Source organism: Squalius cephalus, assembly GCF_949319135.1.
Source record: "Squalius cephalus genome assembly, chromosome: 20".
NCBI classification, from domain to species: domain Eukaryota; kingdom Metazoa; phylum Chordata; class Actinopteri; order Cypriniformes; family Leuciscidae; genus Squalius; species Squalius cephalus.
In genome coordinates, this window is record NC_137141.1 from 11,540,877 (window position 1) to 11,562,359 (window position 21,483).

The following is a 21,483-nucleotide window of genomic DNA, read 5'->3' on the forward strand; positions in this document are numbered from 1 at the left end:
GAAACAGGGGAGGGGACACGCCATTGGCGTGATGAGAATGAGAATTTTCTGTCCGTAAATGAGCATGAGACGTTTCATAGCTCCCGCAAACACACACAATTATGCTTTAGAGGCAACGTGCTAGACTCAATTTATACTTCACACTTAATGTGTAATTGCAGACATAGTTATTTGGGAGACCAATTTCTCATTGTTTAATTGTCAATTGTGATTGGGTAATTGCACTCCAATTAGGTGGCGTGTTTGTGTGCCGGGCGCTGAGAGCGAGGCCTGGCGGGAACCGAGAGGCGTGTTTGTGTTTCTGTGTGGCGTGTGTGAGAACAGCAGCTTTAGGAACAGCGTGATCTCAGTTGGATTTCCCCCGGGAGCGTCGGCATCGCCAGGGCGCAATCTCCCTTTCTCCTCTGCTCCGTAATCTCTTCTGCTTCATCTGCAGAAAACAGGAACGCCAGGGCCTTATATTTCTCTCTCTCTGGTTCTCTTTCTTCTGTCTTTTTCCCTTCTCCTTTAACTGCTCAGATGGTCCGTGGTTGTTTGGAATAGCATATTAAGATACTACTTTTTCTATTTCAGCAGGATGCAGTACATTAGTATGAATAAAACATTTCTGCATTTACCAAAATGTGCAATATGAACCAGAATTAGAACATATCTATTTTCACTCTTTGATTATTTGCTAAATGTTTACAAAAATTGTACACAAAAGTGCATTAAATATGCAAAATAATCCATGGCAGTGCTTAAAATGGAATATAGTGCAGAGTATTTGCTGTAAAAATCTGAAGTCTGGCCAGGCCTAGAAATTAGGCAGTTTAGTCCAAATTTTCTGAAGAGATTTGATCGCTTTATATGATGAACAGATTTAATTTCATCATTCAAACATTCATCAACGCACACACTAGATATGGTAAACGGATGCTCAAGCATGTTTGCTTGATGTACGAGAACCAATGAGGTTCATTCTCGTGTTACGCAGCACATTTGAGCTTCAGCAAGAACCAATGAGCTTCATTCTCGTGTTACACAGCACGTTTGAGCTTCAGCAAGATCCAATGAGCTTCATTCTCGTGTTACGCAGCACGTTTGAGCTTCAGCAAGATCCAATGAGGTTCATTCTCGTGTTGCGCAGCACGTTTGAGCTTCAGCAAGAACCAATGAGGTTCATTCTCGTGTTACGCAGCACGTTTGAGCTTCTGCAAGAACCATTGAGGTTCATTCTCGTGTTACGCAGCACGTTTGAGCTTCAGCAAGATCCAATGAGGTTCATTCTCGTGTTGCGCAGCACGTTTGAGCTTTAGCAAGAACCAATGAGGTTCATTCTCGTGTTACACAGCACGTTTGAGCTTCAGCAAGAACCAATGAGGTTCATTCTCGTGTTACGCAGCACGTTTGAGCTTCTGCAAGAACTAATGAGGTTCATTCTCGTGTTACGCAGCACGTTTGAGCTTCAGCAAGAACCAATGAGGTTCATTCTCGTGTTACGCAGCACGTTTGAGCTTCTGCAAGAACCAATGAGGTTCATTCTCGTGTTGCTCAGCACGTTTGAGCTTCAGCAAGAACCAATGAGGTTCATTCTCGTGTTACGCAGCACGTTTGAGCTTCAGCAAGAACCAATGAGCTTCATTCTCGTGTTACGCAGCACGTTTGAGCTTCAGCAAGAACCAATGAGGTTCATTCTCGTGTTACGCAGCACGTTTGAGCTTCAGCAAGAACCAATGAGGTTCATTCTTGTGTTACGCAGCACGTTTGAGCTTCTGCAAGAACCAATGAGGTTCATTCTCGTGTTGCTCAGCACGTTTGAGCTTCAGCAAGAACCAATGAGGTTCATTCTTGTGTTACGCAGCACGTTTGAGCTTCTGCAAGAACCAATGAGGTTCATTCTCGTGTTGCTCAGCACGTTTGAGCTTCAGCAAGAACCAATGAGGTTCATTCTCGTGTTGCTCAGCACGTTTGAGCTTCAGCAAGAACCAATGAGGTTCATTCTCGTGTTACGCAGCACGTTTGAGCTTCAGCAAGAACCAATGAGGTTCATTCTCGTGTTACGCAGCACGTTTGAGCTTCAGCAAGAACCAATGAGGTTCATTCTTGTGTTACGCAGCACGTTTGAGCTTCTGCAAGAACCAATGAGGTTCATTCTCGTGTTGCTCAGCACGTTTGAGCTTCAGCAAGAACCAATGAGGTTCATTCTCGTGTTACGCAGCACGTTTGAGCTTCAGCAAGAACCAATGAGGTTCATTCTCATGTTACGCAGCACGTTTGAGCTTCAGCAAGAACCAATGAGGTTCATTCTCGTGTTACGCAGCACGTTTGAGCTTCAGCAAGAACCAATGAGGTTCATTCTCATGTTACGCAGCACGTTTGAGCTTCTGCAAGAACCAATGAGGTTCATTCTCGTGTTACGCAGCATGTTTGAGCTTCTGCAAGAACCAATGAGCTTCATTCTCGTGTTACACAGCACGTTTGAGCTTCAGCAAGAACCAATGAGGTTCATTCTCGTGTTACGCAGCACGTTTGAGCTTCAGCAAGAACCAATGAGCTTCATTCTCGTGTTACGCAGCACGTTTGAGCTTCAGCAAGAACCAATGAGGTTCATTCTCGTGTTACGCAGCACGTTTGAGCTTCAGCAAGAACCAATGAGGTTCATTCTCGTGTTACGCAGCACGTTTGAGCTTCTGCAAGAACTAATGAGCTTCATTCTCGTGTTACGCAGCACGTTTGAGCTTCAGCAAGAACCAATGAGGTTCATTCTCGTGTTACGCAGCACGTTTGAGCTTCAGCAAGAACCAATGAGGTTCATTCTCGTGTTACGCAGCACGTTTGAGCTTCTGCAAGAACTAATGAGCTTCATTCTCGTGTTACGCAGCACGTTTGAGCTTCAGCAAGAACCAGTGAGGTTCATTCTCGTGTTACGCAGCACGTTTGAGCTTCAGCAAGAACCAATGAGGTTCATTCTCGTGTTACGCAGCACGTTTGAGCTTCAGCAAGAACCAATGAGGTTCATTCTCATGTTACGCAGCACGTTTGAGCTTCTGCAAGAACCAATGAGGTTCATTCTCGTGTTACGCAGCATGTTTGAGCTTCTGCAAGAACCAATGAGCTTCATTCTCGTGTTACACAGCACGTTTGAGCTTCTGCAAGAACTAATGAGGTTCATTCTCGTGTTACGCAGCACGTTTGAGCTTCAGCAAGAACCAATGAGGTTCATTCTCGTGTTACGCAGCACGTTTGAGCTTCAGCAAGAACCAATGAGGTTCATTCTCGTGTTACGCAGCACGTTTGAGCTTCTGCAAGAACTAATGAGCTTCATTCTCGTGTTACGCAGCACGTTTGAGCTTCAGCAAGAACCAGTGAGGTTCATTCTCGTGTTACGCAGCACGTTTGAGCTTCTGCAAAAACAATTCATAGAAGGTCAAGTTGAGCCCATTGCATTGTGGGATGCAGTATTCCATGCACTGTGTTTTGGCTGTTTACTGCCCATTTTGGCAAATTTAGCATTTCATTCAATGCATGCAAAATACTTATAGTTTGCATACTACTTTCTTTCAAAAACAGTAGGTGGTATTCTGAACAAACTTAATGTGAACAGGCCCTACTTGTTTCTAGTTTGTGGGCACCGACATAAATAATCGGGGTGCTTTTAAATTGTTTTGTTGCAATTAGAAATCACCACAATCAGTGTGATCAGTCAGCGTTGACAGCCATTAGCCGCTTGGTTACAGCGAATTAAGAGAGAGAGGGGTGAGTGATTCATTATCTGAGAGCTGTTAATGATGATCGGATGCATTGCCTAATTAGAGACAGGCCACAGGATTGTGGGAAGGTCACACAAGGAGCCACAAATCTCTCTCTGTCTGAATCAGGGCGGATCCTGTAGGTCGAGGGCAGGTGTTGTGAATATGGGTCTATGTGGGATCTTGAGCCTAGATCAAACCATACAGTATGTGTCTTACGTCTGATCACCGGTGTTGATTTCAACATGGCTACCGTGCAGTTACGTTAGTTTATTTGATGTTCTAACTAATGGAATTTTTGCATATACTATTGTTTAAATGTTTGGGGTCAGTACAAATTTTTTACAAATTTTTTATTATGCTTTTATTCAGCAAGGTTGCATTAAATTGATCAAAAGCGATAGTAAAGACATTTTGTTTTAAAAGATTTGTATTTATATTTCAAATAAATGCTGTTCTTTTAAACTTTCTATTTATCAGAAAAATTCTGAAAAATATATATCATGCACCGTAAAAAGTGTTCAGTTCACTTACTTAAAACAATTTGTAAACCCGTTGCCTTAAAATGATTAAGTTAAGTCAACTGATCACTTTTTACAGTGTGGTTTCCACAGAAATATTAAGCAGGACAACATTGTTTTCAATCTTGATAATAATAATAAATGTTTCTTGAGCAGCAAATCAGCATATTAGAATGATTTCTGAAGGATCATGCGACAATGATGCTGAAAAATCAGCTTTGCATCACAGGAATAAATTACATTTTAAAATATAATTTAAAAAATATATATATTTCACAATATTACTGTTTTACTCTATACAGAAATGCTTTGGTCAGAATATATTGCTTTATAGACATTATTGAAAATAATCCACAATATTCTTTTAAACCTGAACTTTAATGTAAACTAAAGTTTTGATTTATAGATCTTCATTTACTTTTCTTATACTAACATAGTATAATTGCATCAGACATCAAAGTTTATGTTTAACTTTACTGAAGGGTACTGCGTGCTTTCACGCAGGTCAAATACTCAAACAAATGCTTTAAAGAACCTGTCTCAGGTCACCACATGGCCCATAGATTCATCTTAATGGAGGATCAGGGAATTCATATCACTTTCAGATCCCTGTTTCACTGACTAAACAATATTTGGAAACTGCTGTCAAGGCGCTCTTTTCAATGACAAGCCCCCCTCTTTGCTATTAATTCCTAATGCTTCACCACAACAGGTGTCGTTTGCGGTCATTAATTTGCTTTGGTTAAAAAACGGCTCACAAATGAGCAATGCGTGCCGTCAGAGGAGTAATATATACCGCCTTACCCAGACACTAAGTCTGTCCCTAGAATGCCATTAAGGTGTGTACAAAGCAGGCCACATCTCTCTCGACAGCCATAACGGTTTGTTATTATAGCTGCAAACATATGTTCGCACCCACGTCTTGCCGTCGCATTGTGCCGTCTGAATTATTTTCTCAAGACCATAAAGTTTTAACATTGCTGGATGCTGGTCAAATGGCAATCCTGAGGGAATCCTGTCTAATTCAGTTATTCGCCTCTAATTAAACTGTAGGGGGAACATCACATAGACAAAAGTGGGGAGAGAGGCAATCATTAACAGCATGAAGCACCAACAATCCACTCTCAATTGCATGTTTCTTAGAAGAGAAAATTGTCACGCTCAAATCCGCCAGTCTTTCAGCTAGACGGAGACATTCTTTCATATCTGCACTAACATATACCGCAGTGAGGTACACGTGACTTTGTGTAAATCGCCTAAATGTCACAAGACATGAGGAAAGGATAGATGACAGGCGGACTTCATATGTCCTACATATGTGTAGGGATTCATGGGTAATATCTGTTGACCAGGTGTGTGCAGTGAAGAGTTCATTTGCGCCAGCATATTCGCTGTGGGAATTCTCTGATCCGATGTCAGGCTGTGACTCATCTTCGTTCTTTTCCTAGTGAGATTTATCCACCTATAGAAAGGGATTGCATCCATTTGCTGCCTATTGCAGCGACTCGTTCTTATTTTGAAATCAAATATGTGAGCACTAAACCCTGCTTTACCCGTATAGACACCTGCCATCCAGTTATTTAGATTAGACAGAATGTCAAAGACCAGTGGGATTGTGAATGTAAATAAATGCAGTGGTGTTGTTTAAATGACTGTTTTCCATTTTAATGCAGTACTAACTGTTCTAAGGTTAGTGGATGACTTTTTTAGAGCATTTAAGCTGTGACCCATTTAAGTAGACCAAAAATGTAATGAACATTTGGCCAGTAACTTTGCATTCACACTGTACCAGGACATAAAAGTGGACTCTGATCTCTCTTTTTAAACCTACTTTACTTGTGACCAGCTGTCAACCCACTTTCTTTAATTTAATTTACCGTAATTTAATTTAATTTAATTTAATTTATTTTTATTTTATTTTTTTATTTTATTTTATTTTATTTTATTTTATTTTATTTTATTTTATTTTATTTTATTTTATTTGCATTCACACTCTTCTATAAATGTGGATCTCTTTTTTTCAATCTTGGATTTTACTTGTGGCCAGTTGTAAGTCCACTTTTATTTTTTATTTAATTTGATATATTTTATTTTTATATATTTATAATTCGATATACTGATTATTTATGTTAGTTTATGTTGTTAGTAATTTTATGTTAGTTTGTTTGATTTGACTAATGGAATTTTTGCTTACACTACGTTTAACATTTTTGTGACAAACTTTTTAAAAGAAATTAATGCTTTTATTCTGCAAGGATGCATTAAATTGATCAAAAGTGACAGTAAAGACATTTCATTTGTTAGTTATATATATTATATATATATTAGATATTGATAGATATATTATTTATTTTAGCTTTTATTTGACTTTTTACTTTAATATGACTATAAACAAGCCAGTTTGTGAACATAAAAGCATGTGATAATTCAATATCCCAACCCACCACCCCTCTCGCACCATGCTTAACCCCGTGGCCTCTTTACAATGGGATACATACTAGGTAGATAATATCACTAAAAAAACGAAGTCACAGGAATTATGAAACATAAATTACAAGAATACAAAAAACAGAAGGTAGGGAGTCCTGCTCATTGTTATGTGCAATCTACTTCTGCTTCTCAGCAGCTATAGTCCAGATCTTTAATGTAGAGATTTGAGCAAAATTTACCTGAGCCGTAGATATTTCCAACATTATAATGTCCTGGAGTAGTGTCAACCACTTGTAAATATCCAGGGTGTGTGGTTGGAGCCACTATTGCAGGGTTTTTTGCAGACATCAGACCGGCAAGCCAATTAATTTTTTGCAGCTTAGAGAAGGCCAACAAAGAATCGTCATTCAATATTAATACAGACGGGTTCACCGAGCTTTTATTTTACTTTTAAGATTTTTTTTTCTAAATTTATTTATAAGAGAAAATGTATACAGTAATATATTCCAGTAATATATAGTTATGCACGCTCACAAATCCTCTCATTAACACAATGTAAATAAGAGATTCATTGTGCAGTGTAGACAGCTTCATTGATTATAACTGAACTCTGTGAGATCACGAACTGAGATGAGTAACAGATTTTTAGTGATTTTAAAGGGAGCTGTCTTTGCTTACTTTGCACTTTTTAGGCTATATATGATCCATTCAGAATTTGAATGCAAGTCGACACATAATGGCAATTGATATGATTAGCCTTTGGCTTGACTATGTTATGAAACAGCTAATAATGTGTTGCTAAAGACAGCTGCCTTCTAAAAATCAGGATCCAGAAATAACGATAGAAAAAGCTCCGCACGCACGTTGACGGGATTGGTTGCAGGTTTGTGACAAGTTGGTGCACTGCAGTTTTAAGGAAAAAGAAAATACTCAGCAATGGTGTTGACTGATGAATTTGCATTATGGTTTGTCTTAAAGCATGTTAAATACACCACACAGACATATAAACAAACTTGATTTTCACAACATCTTTAAGCCCTAATTTTGCTTAAAACTGAAAAGACCTTTTGGACTCGGTGTTTTTTTTTTTTTAGTAGTGGTATAGTATTTTAATAATACGCAATGCACATTTAATGCAAATTGAATCGGCGGGCTCTTGAGTTGAGCCAAGTTCGGTTTACTTTAATAAAGGGGTTGGAGTTCATTTGGAGTTTTGTGAAGCTCTCTCAGACACCTTAAACGAAGCAAGTGTGAAAACGCCCTGAAAGTCCCTGCCCCTGATTAGACCATGTTATTTCTCACTAGCCAGTCTAATCCTGTAACTAACCTTGTAAAAATCGCCCTGGGGTTAACAACCGAGCCACGGTGCTCTAACATTTACTCATATTTTTTTGGGTCAGAATTTCCACACGCATCCTCTTTACCGGTTTATCGACTTGTTGGGGACCTCCTCCATGGCCCGAAGAGTTTGCAGTATCTGCACCCGTCCCTCTCGCAGCGGCCGGGCAGAGTGTAGTCCCTGCCAGCTGTCTGTGGCATATTCCTCCACTGTCATATGTATGTATGTATAAGGCAGGCAGGACTCTTATCGGAGACTCCTTAGAGACAGCTTGTCTGCCCCGGGGCAGTTATTTCACCCCTTGCTCTGCGCTGAGCGCGGCACGCTGAGAAGGAGGGGGAGAGGGAGGGCCCGGTTTCTGTTCGCTGGCATATGTTAAAAGCAGCCATGCCACACTACGCCACCCAGCCATGCATATGGAGCAGTCTTAGGTATATCAAAGTCCCCATGCTTAAAAAGTGACCCGGGGTTATTTCTGGGGAAAATGAAATTTCAGGAGGTGGCAGCCGAAGTTTTGGAGGAGAGCAAGGCCCGGCCACCTCTGTGTTATAAGTGCAGACTTTAAAAGTAGAGTTCACTCCAAATTTGACGTTAGTTAAGAAATTGTGAAATTAAATCGGACTTCTTAAGGTTTGATGTATGTTTAGCCGCACTGTGATAGAGTTATAAGTTTGACATGCTGTAAATTGAGATTTTTAGGGTGTAAGGGAAGTTTGGGTCCAGAAGTCTTGCTAAGCTTTTCGCTTTCGTTCTTGAAGTATGGTTCATCCTGTTATATATATATATATATATACATACTGTATACTGTATACATACACACACACATACACCCAAGCAACTGCATATTTTATTTAGAAAACATAGTTCATCTTTTAATAAATATATATATATATATATTAAGCAGCACAAGTATTTCAACTTTGATAATAATCAGAAATGTTTCTTGAACAGCAAATCAGCATATTATAATGATTTCTGAAGGATCATGTGACATGAAGACTGGAGTAATGATGCTGGAAATTCAGCTTTGCAACACAGGAATAAATTACATTTTAAAATATATTCTAATAGAAAACACTTATTTTGAATTGTAATAATATATTTCACAGTGTTACTGTTTTGCTGTATTTTTCATTAAATAAAAAGAAGCTTTAGTGAGCATAAGAGACTTTCATAGTCGCTAATCCTTAAGGATGCGCAATAATACTATTGAAGGTTCTTTTAGCAAAAAGCAATAATATAATATCAAAAATTAAACTGTGAAACATGTTTGCAAATCCATCCCAGACTCACGAGAGCTTGTTTAACAGAACTTCTGTTAATTTTGAAAGACTTAATATTCATCCAACCCCTCCTGAAAAAAATGTTTATCAAGTTCAACATGAGAAATGAAAAATAATCAAGGACCCAAATAGGTAGTCATTTATTCCAGGTCTCTCTGCTTATATTAGCATGCAAAAGCACTCGAGCTGTAATTCATAAAGTGACTTAAAATTGACATACCTCTTTAAGTGTTTTTTTTCTCTCTCTCTCGCTTTCTTTTGCCAGCGGCAGTTTGACAATTGAAATGAATGTTTTATGGAAAAATTAATAGTGCCTAGTTTTTGCAGACAGTTTCAAATATTTAATCACACAAATGATATGAATTAATATGCAGACAAGGTTTAATTCATATTAATTTTTTCTTCCAAATGAGATGTACGAGCAACGTGTTTTGCAATGAATATTGTTAGCATGACTTGAATAAGTGGCTATGTGAAATGTGCACTTCATAACTGCCTTTGCCTTCCGCATCCATTCTTTCCTGCGTCTTTTTCCAGTCGTCCTAATTTCAGAGTTCACCGGGAGATGCACTGGAATATTGTAATTTCTATTTTTTATGAAGGATGCATGGAGACATAAGGATTTTCCAATCAGCCGTAGACATGTATGAAGTCGTAAACCCCCGGCCTATGCTGAAAAACTCGTCTAGTGTGACTTAATTCGTTTTTTTTCTTCTCCCTCCGTCCCTTGTCCTTTGGCTATATATCGTGCCTGAGAAAGTCTGGAATATAAACCAGATTGTTTTTTTTGTTTTTTTTCATTTGTATTCTGCATTCTGCACAGTCGGATCAAAGATTACCCAACTTGCTTGCGAAATAAAGCAACAAGGATCACTTTAGGCTGTAATTATTGGAATCAGAGGTTTTTCTGAAGAAAGCACAATGCAGAGGGATGGCCCACGCTGTCATTTCCTGCGCAGTCTTGATGGCACGACTGTAGATGTTTAGTCAACTCTGTCAATCGAAATCAGATTAAGACTGATCTGATAAAAGTGTTGTGATATTTTGATGTGGCTCTTGAAATGCATTTGATTTTGTTCCTTTAATACACTGTTAAAAAAGTTTTCAAAAGGGGAGTTTCACAGTGATGCCATAGAAGAACCATTTTTGATTCCCCAAAGAATCTTTACTATCATATAAATAAAGGTTCTTTATTGGCTTTATCTATGGTTCTATGAAGAACTTTAAACCTCCATTAAACCTTTCCAACACAAAAGGTTTTTTATTGCGAAAAAAGGTTTTCTTACACTAAGTTATTTTATGGCAACACTGCAAAAAAATGTAATCGCTATTTTTAACATTTTTGCATGAACATTTAGCTAAATGCTCACAGTCAGATCTATATGGGACTGAAAGTCTCTCTGTGTCTAGAATGAGCTTGATTTTGATCTGCAGACATCGACCGAGGAACATGTTGGAAAAATGGACATTAATAATTGCTTTATCTCTCTCTCTCTCTCTCTCTCTCTCTCTCTCTCTCTCTCTCTCTCTCTCTCTCTCTCTCTCTCTCTCTCTCTCTCTCTCTCTCTCTCTCTCTCTCTCTCTCTCTCTCTCTCTCTCAGAAGCGAGCACTTAGCCTTCAGTCACTGCGGAATAATTGTCAATGAATATTTAACAAGCCTTCAGTAGGACGGATAGGCATCTGAGAGGCATCAACGCTCTCTCTGTATTATTAATATTGGAAATGCTATAGACACACTGTAGTCAGTGGAGCAGAGTGCATACTGGATTAGCAACTGAAAATGATACAAATGTGAATAAACTAACTCCACCACCAGTCCAACGTCTGCTTGCTTCCTGCAGCTCTGCAGAAAACAAGTCTGAGTCGAATTTCTTATTTCTTACAGGGGTGAATGTCACTGGACCTGTCAGGAACATGTCCGGGCCACATTTCATCCCGAAACCGTAAGAAAGAAACAGGAAATCCTATTTTCTATACAAAATAAAAAATAAATTGGGGTGTATTCTTTACGCAAAAATAATAGTTTATATAAAATAATATAATATATCATAAAAATTATTTTAAAATATCATAAATAAATAAAAATATAATATAATTTGTTTTGATTCTGGGATGAAAATAGTGCAAATATAATTACTTATATTTGACTTTATTTTGTACTGAAATTGTCATAAAAATAATATAAAAATATAATATCTGATAGTTAGAAAAATAAAAAAAAATGCCAAAAAATTTAACTGCTTTTGATTTTGGAATGTGAAAAAAAGTAGTCCTAATTATAAGTTATAGTCCAAATATAATTTTGTTTATATGTAGGAACAAACTTAAAAGCCTTAAAGTATAAGCATCTTTTTCTGTATGCAAAATATAAATTAATTTCTTCTTTTGATTTTTGGGGTTAATATTTATAAATATTTATACATTATTTTCTTTATGCAAAATATTTATTTATTAATATTTTTTTTATTATTATTTTGATGTGAAAATGGTCAAAATGTAAGTGATTTTATGCAAAACATGATTTTGTTTGTATTTGGGAACATTTTCAATGGAAGCTTATTTTTATTTTCAAAATATATATTTTTTCTTTTGATTTTGGGATGAAATGGAAACTGGACATGGTTTTGTAAAATCATCCCACAGAGATTTGCTGATTTGAATATTTGGAAATGTTTTTAAAGTTCTCGCAGGTGTATTTGAAACCCTTTTTTATTTGACATGTTCTGCCTTTTTTTCTTTGTCTAAATCAGTAATGCTTATGGCCGATCTGGTAAACATAAACCTGTCGGCCATGCGATGAAATACGGTTTGGTGGAATTACCTTATCACGAGCGCACATTTAAGCATGCCTCTCAGGTGAGATGCACAAAAACACATCCCATCATTTTCTCAGAGTCCTCGATGACTGTCAGAAGAACTTCATGTTCTCCGCTCTCACTCCCTCCCCTGTCTTGAAGTGATATAAAATTCTAATGTCTGCCCTCTGGATCTCTTTCTCCTGAAATCTGGCCAAAGCACTGAAGGTATGCGAGCTCGGTGACATGCATGAGAAGGAAAACAGGAAGATGAGGTGAAGGCAGGAAGCCTCAATCATGAAATATATTCTGGTGATAGGAAGAAATAGAAAGACTTTGGCCTTTTTTTGGTATTTGTATGTATATTTTATAGTTGTAGCATATTGCTACAAGCGCTTTGTTCTGTGCATTTGGATGCATTGATGAGCCATAATGATTCCCCTCAGCTTTTACGACAGGCTGTGGCAGATGCTCAGACTTGTAAAATGTTATATTACCCAGAATCAGAATTGGTGCCCATACTAGACTGTGTATGCTCTTAAATAAAGGTTCTTCGGTTCAGCAAAGAGCCCTCTTATCAAAAAACATTTACACTTAAAGGTAGGGTAGGCAATTCCGGAGAGGCTAGCAATAGCAATCTAGCTTTAAAAGCATAAGATCCCACTCTCCATTCAGAGCGTCTCCAAAGCCACACCTCCTTCAAAACACATGAACGCGTACAGCAGGGAGCAAACAAAAGCTTCACGAGAGACGCCGTTAAATTACCTCTTGTCTCAATTTCAAAGCATGTAACATTGCAATAATAATTTTTTATATTTAGACCACTTCTATTATTGATTGCTATCAGGGTGTAAAGAGAGTTTCAACCAGTATAACAAAAAGTGTTTCTTTAAAAAAACCATATAGCCTATCCTAGCTTTAATTGTTCTCTTTAGATCAAAAATATATCGGTGTCACTTTAAAGGTTTTTCGGGTCATATTTGGTTTCTAGGTTCTTTAAAGAGGACCTGTTATGCTTTGTTACATTTTCAGCTTTTTTTTACTGTGTAATGTGGCTGTTTGAGCAAGGAAAAAGGTCTGCAAAGTTACAAAGCACAAAGTCAATCCAAAGTGAGTTATTCTCTACTTCAGCCAACACTGTTTCCGAAGTTCCTGAAAGCCTCGATTGTAGTCTTGAGTTTTCTTTCAGGAACAAACACATCAAAATATTCCTCATTTAAATAATTCCAGTGCAAGGCATATGCAAAAAAGGATCAAGTTTTTCACTAGTAGTGTTTTGAAACTTGTGGCTATGGTAGGGGGCTGTGACATTTCCCAAACGAGCTCGAAGCGGTTGACCAATCACAACACACTGGTTCAACCAACCAATCAGAGCACATTGTGCATTTTAGAAGGAGGGGCTTCATAGAAACTTCATACATATATATATATATATATATATATATATATATATATATATATATATATATATATTAGGGCTGTCAAACGATTAATCGCGATTAATCGCATCCAAAATAAAAGTTTGTTTTTACATAATATATGTGTGTGTACGGTGTATAATTATTTTCTATATATAAATACACACACATGCATGTATATATTTAAAAAATATTTGCAGGTATATACTGTGTATATATATTTATATTAGGGCTGTCAAACGATTAATCGCGATTAATCGCATCCAAAATAAAAGTTTGTTTTTACATAATACATGTGTGTGTACGGTGTATAATTATTTTCTATATATAAATACACACACATGCATGTATATATTTAAGAAATATTTGCATGTATATACTGTGTATATATATTTATATTATATATAATTTATATTATATATAAATATTTTATATATAAATAACACATTTTCTTAAATATATATATGCATGTGTGTGTATTTATATATAGAAAATAATTATACTCCGTACACACACATGTATTATGTAAAAACAAACTTTTATTTTGGATGCGATTAATCGCGATTAATCGTTTGATAGCCCTAATATAAATATATATACACAGTATATACATGCAAATATTTCTTAAATATATACATGCATGTGTGTGTATTTATATATAGAAAATAATTATACACCGTACACACACATATATTATGTAAACACAAACTTTTATTTTGGATGCGATTAATCGCGATTAATCGTTTGACAGCCCTAATATATATGTATATACTTTTTTTTAAGATGTTTAGATATTTCTACTGGAGAACAAGACAATAATATGGATTATGATTATTATTATTTTCAGTGTAGCTTTTGTTGAGATTGTTTCAGAACAAAAACGTGCCACTGACAAATGTGAAGCAGCAAACAGGGACACATATAAATCTTCATCTTTGACAACAGGTGAAGAGTGTCACATTCTGACTGAAACAAACTGCTTCCTCCAGAGACACAGCGCAGGTCTCGTGCGGCCTTGGTTTGAAGCTTCCCATGAGACACAGACTGACAGATTGATTGAAAAGTGTTTGTATATGCTTGTATATGCTTGAGCTTTTGAGTTTCAAAGGGCAAGTTTTTAGAAGGTTTGGGTATTTCATTAAGACTTGAAGGCCCTTAAAGAAAGTGAAAACAAAAGGGCTTATTTTCACCCATTATTTAAGGAATATTTGTACAGCTTTTAATGTTAATGTTTAACAATGTTTCAGCACTACTAAAATTAGATTACACATTTTTTTTGCCCAATTTTAAGCATCAATTTAGAATTATAAAACACTTTTGTATAAGATCAAATGACACTTCAAAAAAATATTTTTTATTTTAATTTTAACCTAAGTTGATCTAAAAATGTCTTAACAGTTGGTAGTCCCATGAAAAGAGTCAAGAAAGAGTTAAAAATAAGTTGATGTCACTTGTTTGTGACTGTAAATAGAAGGTCAAGTCAAATGCATTGAATTGTGGGATAAAGTTTTGCATGCTGTGTGAAAGTCATTGCATAATTTGCACACTGACTTAGAGCACACAATGAAGTTTGTGAACTATTTTGTGGGCTTGTGGTACATATACAATATCATACGTTTGTTTTATCCGCATCTTAGTTATATTTAAGATGAAACAGGACACCAATTGTATTGTGTTGGATGTGATGAACAAGAGGAGAGAGCGCACTTACTAGAAAATGGAATTTCACTTTTGTGTTACTTCAGATCGTCTTTTATTATACAAAAGTTTTAAAGTGATGCTCAAAATTGTGGAAAACAATCCAGAATGACAATTACGGAAGGTCCGGCGTTGAATGCATCACATTTTATTTGTTTATATAAAACTGCCTCACAGATAATAACTGGGACATTTTCACTCATCAGAAATGCACGCTTATCATTTCTAAGTCGAATCCTATTCCGTTGTTTCCTCTTTCTTTTCCGAACCCGATGAAATCCATTACTGCATTGTGGCAGTTACAAATGCCGGGCTTTCTCCGAACACAGAGAGGCTTGTCTGCGGGATTACTTTTGATTTATGCTCCAGCTGTGATATTGTAACTCTGTGCGATAGTGTCCTTGGACGTAAATGTAAGTAAACGCCGGGAAGGGCTTTGTGAAGGCCTCTGTATCAGAGCTGCTCTGTACCTTTATGTTCAGCTCTGCTGCGGTGCAGGCTGTCCCCTGGGAATTCTGTTGCTGATGTGCATCAGAATTCTGTGATCCTACAGAGCTGAGTTTTCCCGGTTTCTCCCTGTGTTGTTCAGTACACAGCCGATAAGGTGTGATAGGGCAATGAATCGCTAGGATACCCTAGTAGGTTTTTCATTTTTTATTACATTTTCTTTCCTTTTTATTGATAGTGGTAGTTGGGAGAAGACTAATGTATATATATCTGAAGTGGTCAAGAAATGGTGCCTGCCAATCTCAAACTTGTATCATGAGAAACACATCAGGAATCATAATCAATACTGGAAACAATCTGTAACCTTAAAGTCCCCCTGTGGTGAAAATCAAGCTTTTAAAGTTGTTTGTATATGCTTTTAAGACAAACCATGTACAAATGCATAAGTTGCTGAGTATTTTCTCTTTAAAACTGCAGTGAACCAAAGACAGTCTCAAAAAATGAAATCGGCAGTGTTTCTGACGTCACAAACTACCTTGTAACCAATCACGTCAACGTGCGATCAACAAGTGGATCTCTGAGCTGGTGTGAGTGAGTGGAGGCGGGGCTAATTTGCATATTCATAGAACAGTGTATACTATAAGGCAAGGTGTAGAGTTATTTTAAGGCATGAATTTAAAGGAATTTTCAAGCAAAAAACATTTAAATATGTCATTTTGGTGATCAAAGATGAGCTTTAAAGGATAAAATTATTGACTACAGGGGGACTTTAAGCATAGTGATGATTACAGGATGTACGGTAGTGTACCTTTGCAATCAGACAGATGATTTTCTAATTGCTCTGTCCTGCAGGTTGTACGAACACTAGCTGGGCTGATAACCACATATCAAATGTGACAACGTGCCCGTGTGATATAGAGAGAGTTCCTGCAGAGTGAGTCAGGGTGATGGGAGACTGTGAGGAGATTTCTCGGTTTTTAATCACAGGTTTTTGCAGAAACAGTCAGCAGGAGGGAAAATGAAACTCTTCATTCCTTCACTACGCTGGCCTTGGATTGCTTTCCTGAAGAGGGTCTACACATAAACACATATACACATAACTTTTTTGGTCTGGTTCTCAAGGGAGCACCTGGAGATGCTGCTTGGCACTCAACTTTAAGAGGCACACTTATCCTGTTATTTAGCTGTCGTCATCACTTTCCTCCTGATGGTTTTTTATTTTATTAACATTAATGACACAGGCAACAGCAGGAATGTTAGGCTGCTGTCACTTTAAGACCGAATGCGCAGACCAAATATACTGACACGCATCCGGTTTCTCTCTTAACTGTTCACTTGTGACATAACCGAGAGAATACTTGCCGAGATGGTTATTTTGACATAATTTTGTGTGTATCTGTCCGTTCAAGCGCAAGTAAACGTGAAATCAATTCGGTGTTGGAGCGCTGTCTGAAACGTGCATCTCTCTCTCTCTCTCTCTCTCTCTCTCTCTCTCTCTCTGCGTGTGCGCGCTTCGGGTGTGTGCGGCTGTGAGCGAGTCCCGTTTTTTTCCACTGTGTGATGGTTAAACTTAGCAGTTAAACCGTGGGGCCTGATCCGTTGTACCCCTTATAATTAAAGAACACACCTATCCTACTTTTCAGAATCACATGATCTTTCAGAAATCATCATAATATGCTGATTTGCTGCTCAATAAACATTTATTATCAATGTTGAAAACAATTGTGATGCTTAATATTTTTGTGAAAACTGTGATATTTTTTTTCTTTAATGAATAGAAAGTATATATTTGAAATAAACATCTTTTGTAACATTATAAATTCCTTTACTGTCACTTTTGATCAATTTAAAGGGATATTTCAGCGCTGGAAAGATGAATGTCTATTTAAATTGGGTTATTTATGTAGTAGAAATGTGAAATTATTTTAGAAGTTGGTGCCTTCTAGACTGAGAAAAGCCAGAAAATTTATGTTTGGCTCATGTGGATGAAAGACGACAACTCCCAGAATGCACTTGCTTCGCTGCCCTACGAGGCCACTCCCAAGCCACACCTACCGGTTACAGAGGGCAGTATCGGAAGAAATTATACAACTAGGCTACTAGTTGACTCGAAACTGAAAAGACGCCGTTTTATCGTGAGATCCCCCTACGGGCGGGTTGAAAACATGCGGAACGAGTTCCTACTACTGGCTGTAGTCTCTCGCCTCTGGCCAAAAAAGCCTCCGATGATGCTAAATGACGATTTTTGCATCATCTGAGGTTTTTTTCCAGACACACACTCTAAAAATGGCTGGGTTAAAAACTACCCAATTGGCAACCCAGCGCTGGGTAAATATTGGACAGAACACATGCTGGGTTAAATTAACCCAGTGACATTTTAACCCAGCAGGCTGGGTTGTTGAGAAAACCCAAGATGTAGTCACTTTTTACCATTAATGGATTTGCTATTCTGGGTTATTTTTGCTGGGTTATTCTTATAATTTCGCCTGTGCTTTACTGTAAAAATATGAATTAAGAAATAATGAAGAACATGTTTAGACTGTTAAAATCATTTTTAATGCTTGTGAACTGACATTCACAAATGTGTTAAAATTGGCAGCAATGACAACAAACTGGACATTCAATGCAAAAATCATTTAGTACTGACATCAAAGTAGTTAAATATTGTCAGTTTTAATAATAAATAAAGAAGATTACAGTGACATTGACAATTATATTTTAAATTCAGCAAATGCAAATCATTTAAAAATACATCAAGTATTAAATAGTCAAATACAATTAAAGAAAGAAAGAAGATTAGTTCTGTACAATGACATTTATACGTTTAACTATTACATGTTTAACGGTTTAAATAAGCAGTGAAATCGGCAATTTATTTTAAAGTCAGCGAATGCAAAATCATTTTTAAAATATGCTCAAATTTACATATAGTTAAATAAAGTCAAATACAGTTAAGAAAGAAAGAAAATTAGTTCTGAACAATGTAATTTATACCATTTAATTCTTAGAAAATTAAAGTGAAATTCACAGATGTGCAAGTTTGTATTTTACAGTATGCGAAATTTTTCATTTTTAGACTGAAGAAGACTCTTAGATGCAGGTTTTGTAGACCCTGCCCGGTTTAGAAATTCCACCATGTTCATTCCGACCTATAAAAGAAAATAAATACAATATAGATTGTTTCAATGGCAAATGTTTCATTATTCAGTTGAAGTCAGTTCAGTGTTGATTCAGTTCATGGAGTTCATCATGATTTCAACAATCAATATTTTTATTTGGCAAAAAGCCGTATAAGTGGTAAGCTTTACATTGTCTTGTTTGATCTTGTTTTTTTTTTGGTCTAGGATCAAAGTTGCTTAGGAATTGTTTTGAGGTAATAAAGTTAAGTTAGATAATGTACATCCAGTCAGTTTTCATCAAAATAAAAACCTCCTTCAGGGTGATACGAGATCCCTCCACTTTGTGTTGATTACCCTGTTGAAGTTTATTCTGCAATATCAACTGGCTGGATGTACAGTATCCCTTGCTTAAAGGGATAGTTCACCCAAAAATGATATTTAAGCCATGATTTACTCACCCTCAAGCCGTTCGAGATGCTGTCAATCTTTTTTCAGACGAACACATTTTCAGTTATTTTAGAAAATGTCTTAGATCTTTCAGTGGTTATAATGTGAAGCAATGGGGTCCATGTCCATCTGCTTCAAGTCCGAAAATGTGCATGCATCCTTCACAAAAGTAATCCATCCGGCTCCAGGGGGATAAACGAAGGCCTTCTGAGGGTAATCCGTGCAGTTTTGTCGTAAAAATTAAAACTTTATAAACAAAAATAACTGGCTTCCGGCAACGGTCGACGCACGTTCACGGGAGATAGATGCCGGCGTATGACGTAGCGTAGGAAGTGTCGTGACGTAGAACGAACGTGACAGAGCAGCCAGAGAGCAGAGCAAAACAAAATTCTACGTTCGTTCTACGTCACGACGCTTCCTACGCTACGTCCTACGTCATACGCCAGCATCCATCTCCATGAACGCACGTCGACTGCTACCGGAAGCCAGTTATTTTCGTTTATAAAGTTTTAAATATGTATATTTTTGTGACAAAACCGCACGGATTACCCTCAGAAGGCCTTCGTTTATCCCCCTGGAGCCGGATGGATTACTTTTGTGAAGGATGCATGCACATTTTGGGACTTGGAAGCAGGTGGACCCCATTGCTTCACATTATAACCACTGAAAGATCTAAGACATTTTCTAAAATAACTGAAAATGTGTTCGTCTGAAAGAAGATTGACATATGCATCTCGAACGGCTTGAGGGTGAGTAAATCATGGCTTAAATATCATTTTTGGGCGAACTATCCCTTTAATGCACAGGCAGTTCCAGTCAGGTTACAATGCAATTTAAATAGCAGTTATATGCGGTTTTATACTTAATAGTTGAAGATCAGTGAAAACCTTTCTAGCTTCGTCAATAGATGGACGAAATACCTTCTGACCACTATGTACACCGTGGCAGCAAGAAGAAGGGGAAGGACCAAAAGAGCAACATCACCTCTATTCTCTGCAAAAAAGAGACATAACATCTCAGAAACAGGACCAGCTACAACAAATATATACTAAAGTTAGTGCAATAAGCAACAGACATAAAATAAATATGCAATAATGATATTAAATACCTACGGTTGCCTTTTATGTTGTATGGAAGATTTAAAACAACAAACATCACCTTGTGGAATGTTTTCCAAAGACTGATTCAACTTTTCTTCATTAAAGGAGTCATAACCTGCAATTTTCACTTTTCCACGAGAATCAATGTATGTTATGATTGCCTAACGATTATACACTGGCCGGGAAGCCGATATTTAAAAGTGAAGCGTTTGTTTACCTCAGGGTAAATAAACCAGCGCGCGTGCACGCGCACTCAAATACGAGATTTTGATTTCAGCCCCGTCTTGACGTCATGACGGGGCAGGATATACCATATATGGACACCGCAAACCTATGCCGCGGGAAGCCCGCCCCTCTCCCCCTCATATTCAGTTCAGTCGAGAAAGATGGAGAAACGAGTACACACCTGAGTTGCTCTGTGGTTGACTGCCACAAACAACATGTAAATGTGTTTTCTCTACCAAAAACGGACCAAACTATCAGGGACCAGTGGATGAAATTCATTTTTAATGACGCTGTCCCAACAACCCTTTCAACTGGCTTATCGTTAGGAGTCTGCGCTAAACAGTTCACACAGGAATCATACACAAATTTGGGGCAATATCAGGCGAAGTTGGCCTCGAAGCTCTGTTTGGAAAAAGGTGCAATTCCAACCATCAGAGACTTGCCTGAAATTGAAACGGTAAGACTGAGTTTTTATTGCTCTACTGTGTGTAACAAACAGCAGCTAACTGCTAATGCGGCTATTGTATGCTAGCGGGAGTATTAGCTTCGAGGTAAACATGGGGAATGGCTGCTAACGTTACTTTGCAAACAACAAATGACTGAGATCATCATGAATTCGGCTATTGTATATTGATTGCCTAACGCTTATATATGAGGCGCCGTCTAGTTTGTGTGTGTGTGTGCTCGCGTCTTATATGAGTAAGTTATGTGCGCGAGTTTGTGTGTGTGTGCTCGCGTCTCATATGAGTATGTGCGTGGAGAGTTCATATACATGTATGTGTGACTACTTAGTATGTATGCAAGCGTGTTTCATATATGTGTGCGTGAATGAAGTTTGATTTAAGCCCTAAACGGCGCCTCATACTTATACACTGGCCGGGAAGCCGGTCGCGGCCAGGTCGGGTTCATTCATAACTTGCGCCATGATG

The 21,483-nt window shown here is 37.6% G+C and overlaps 1 protein-coding gene across 3 annotated transcripts in view; it reads left to right on the plus strand.

Moving 5' to 3' along the window:
• akap6 (A kinase (PRKA) anchor protein 6) overlaps positions 1-21,483 on the plus strand; it is a 198,330-nt gene that overhangs the window by 88,635 nt on the left and 88,212 nt on the right. The window lies entirely within an intron of this gene.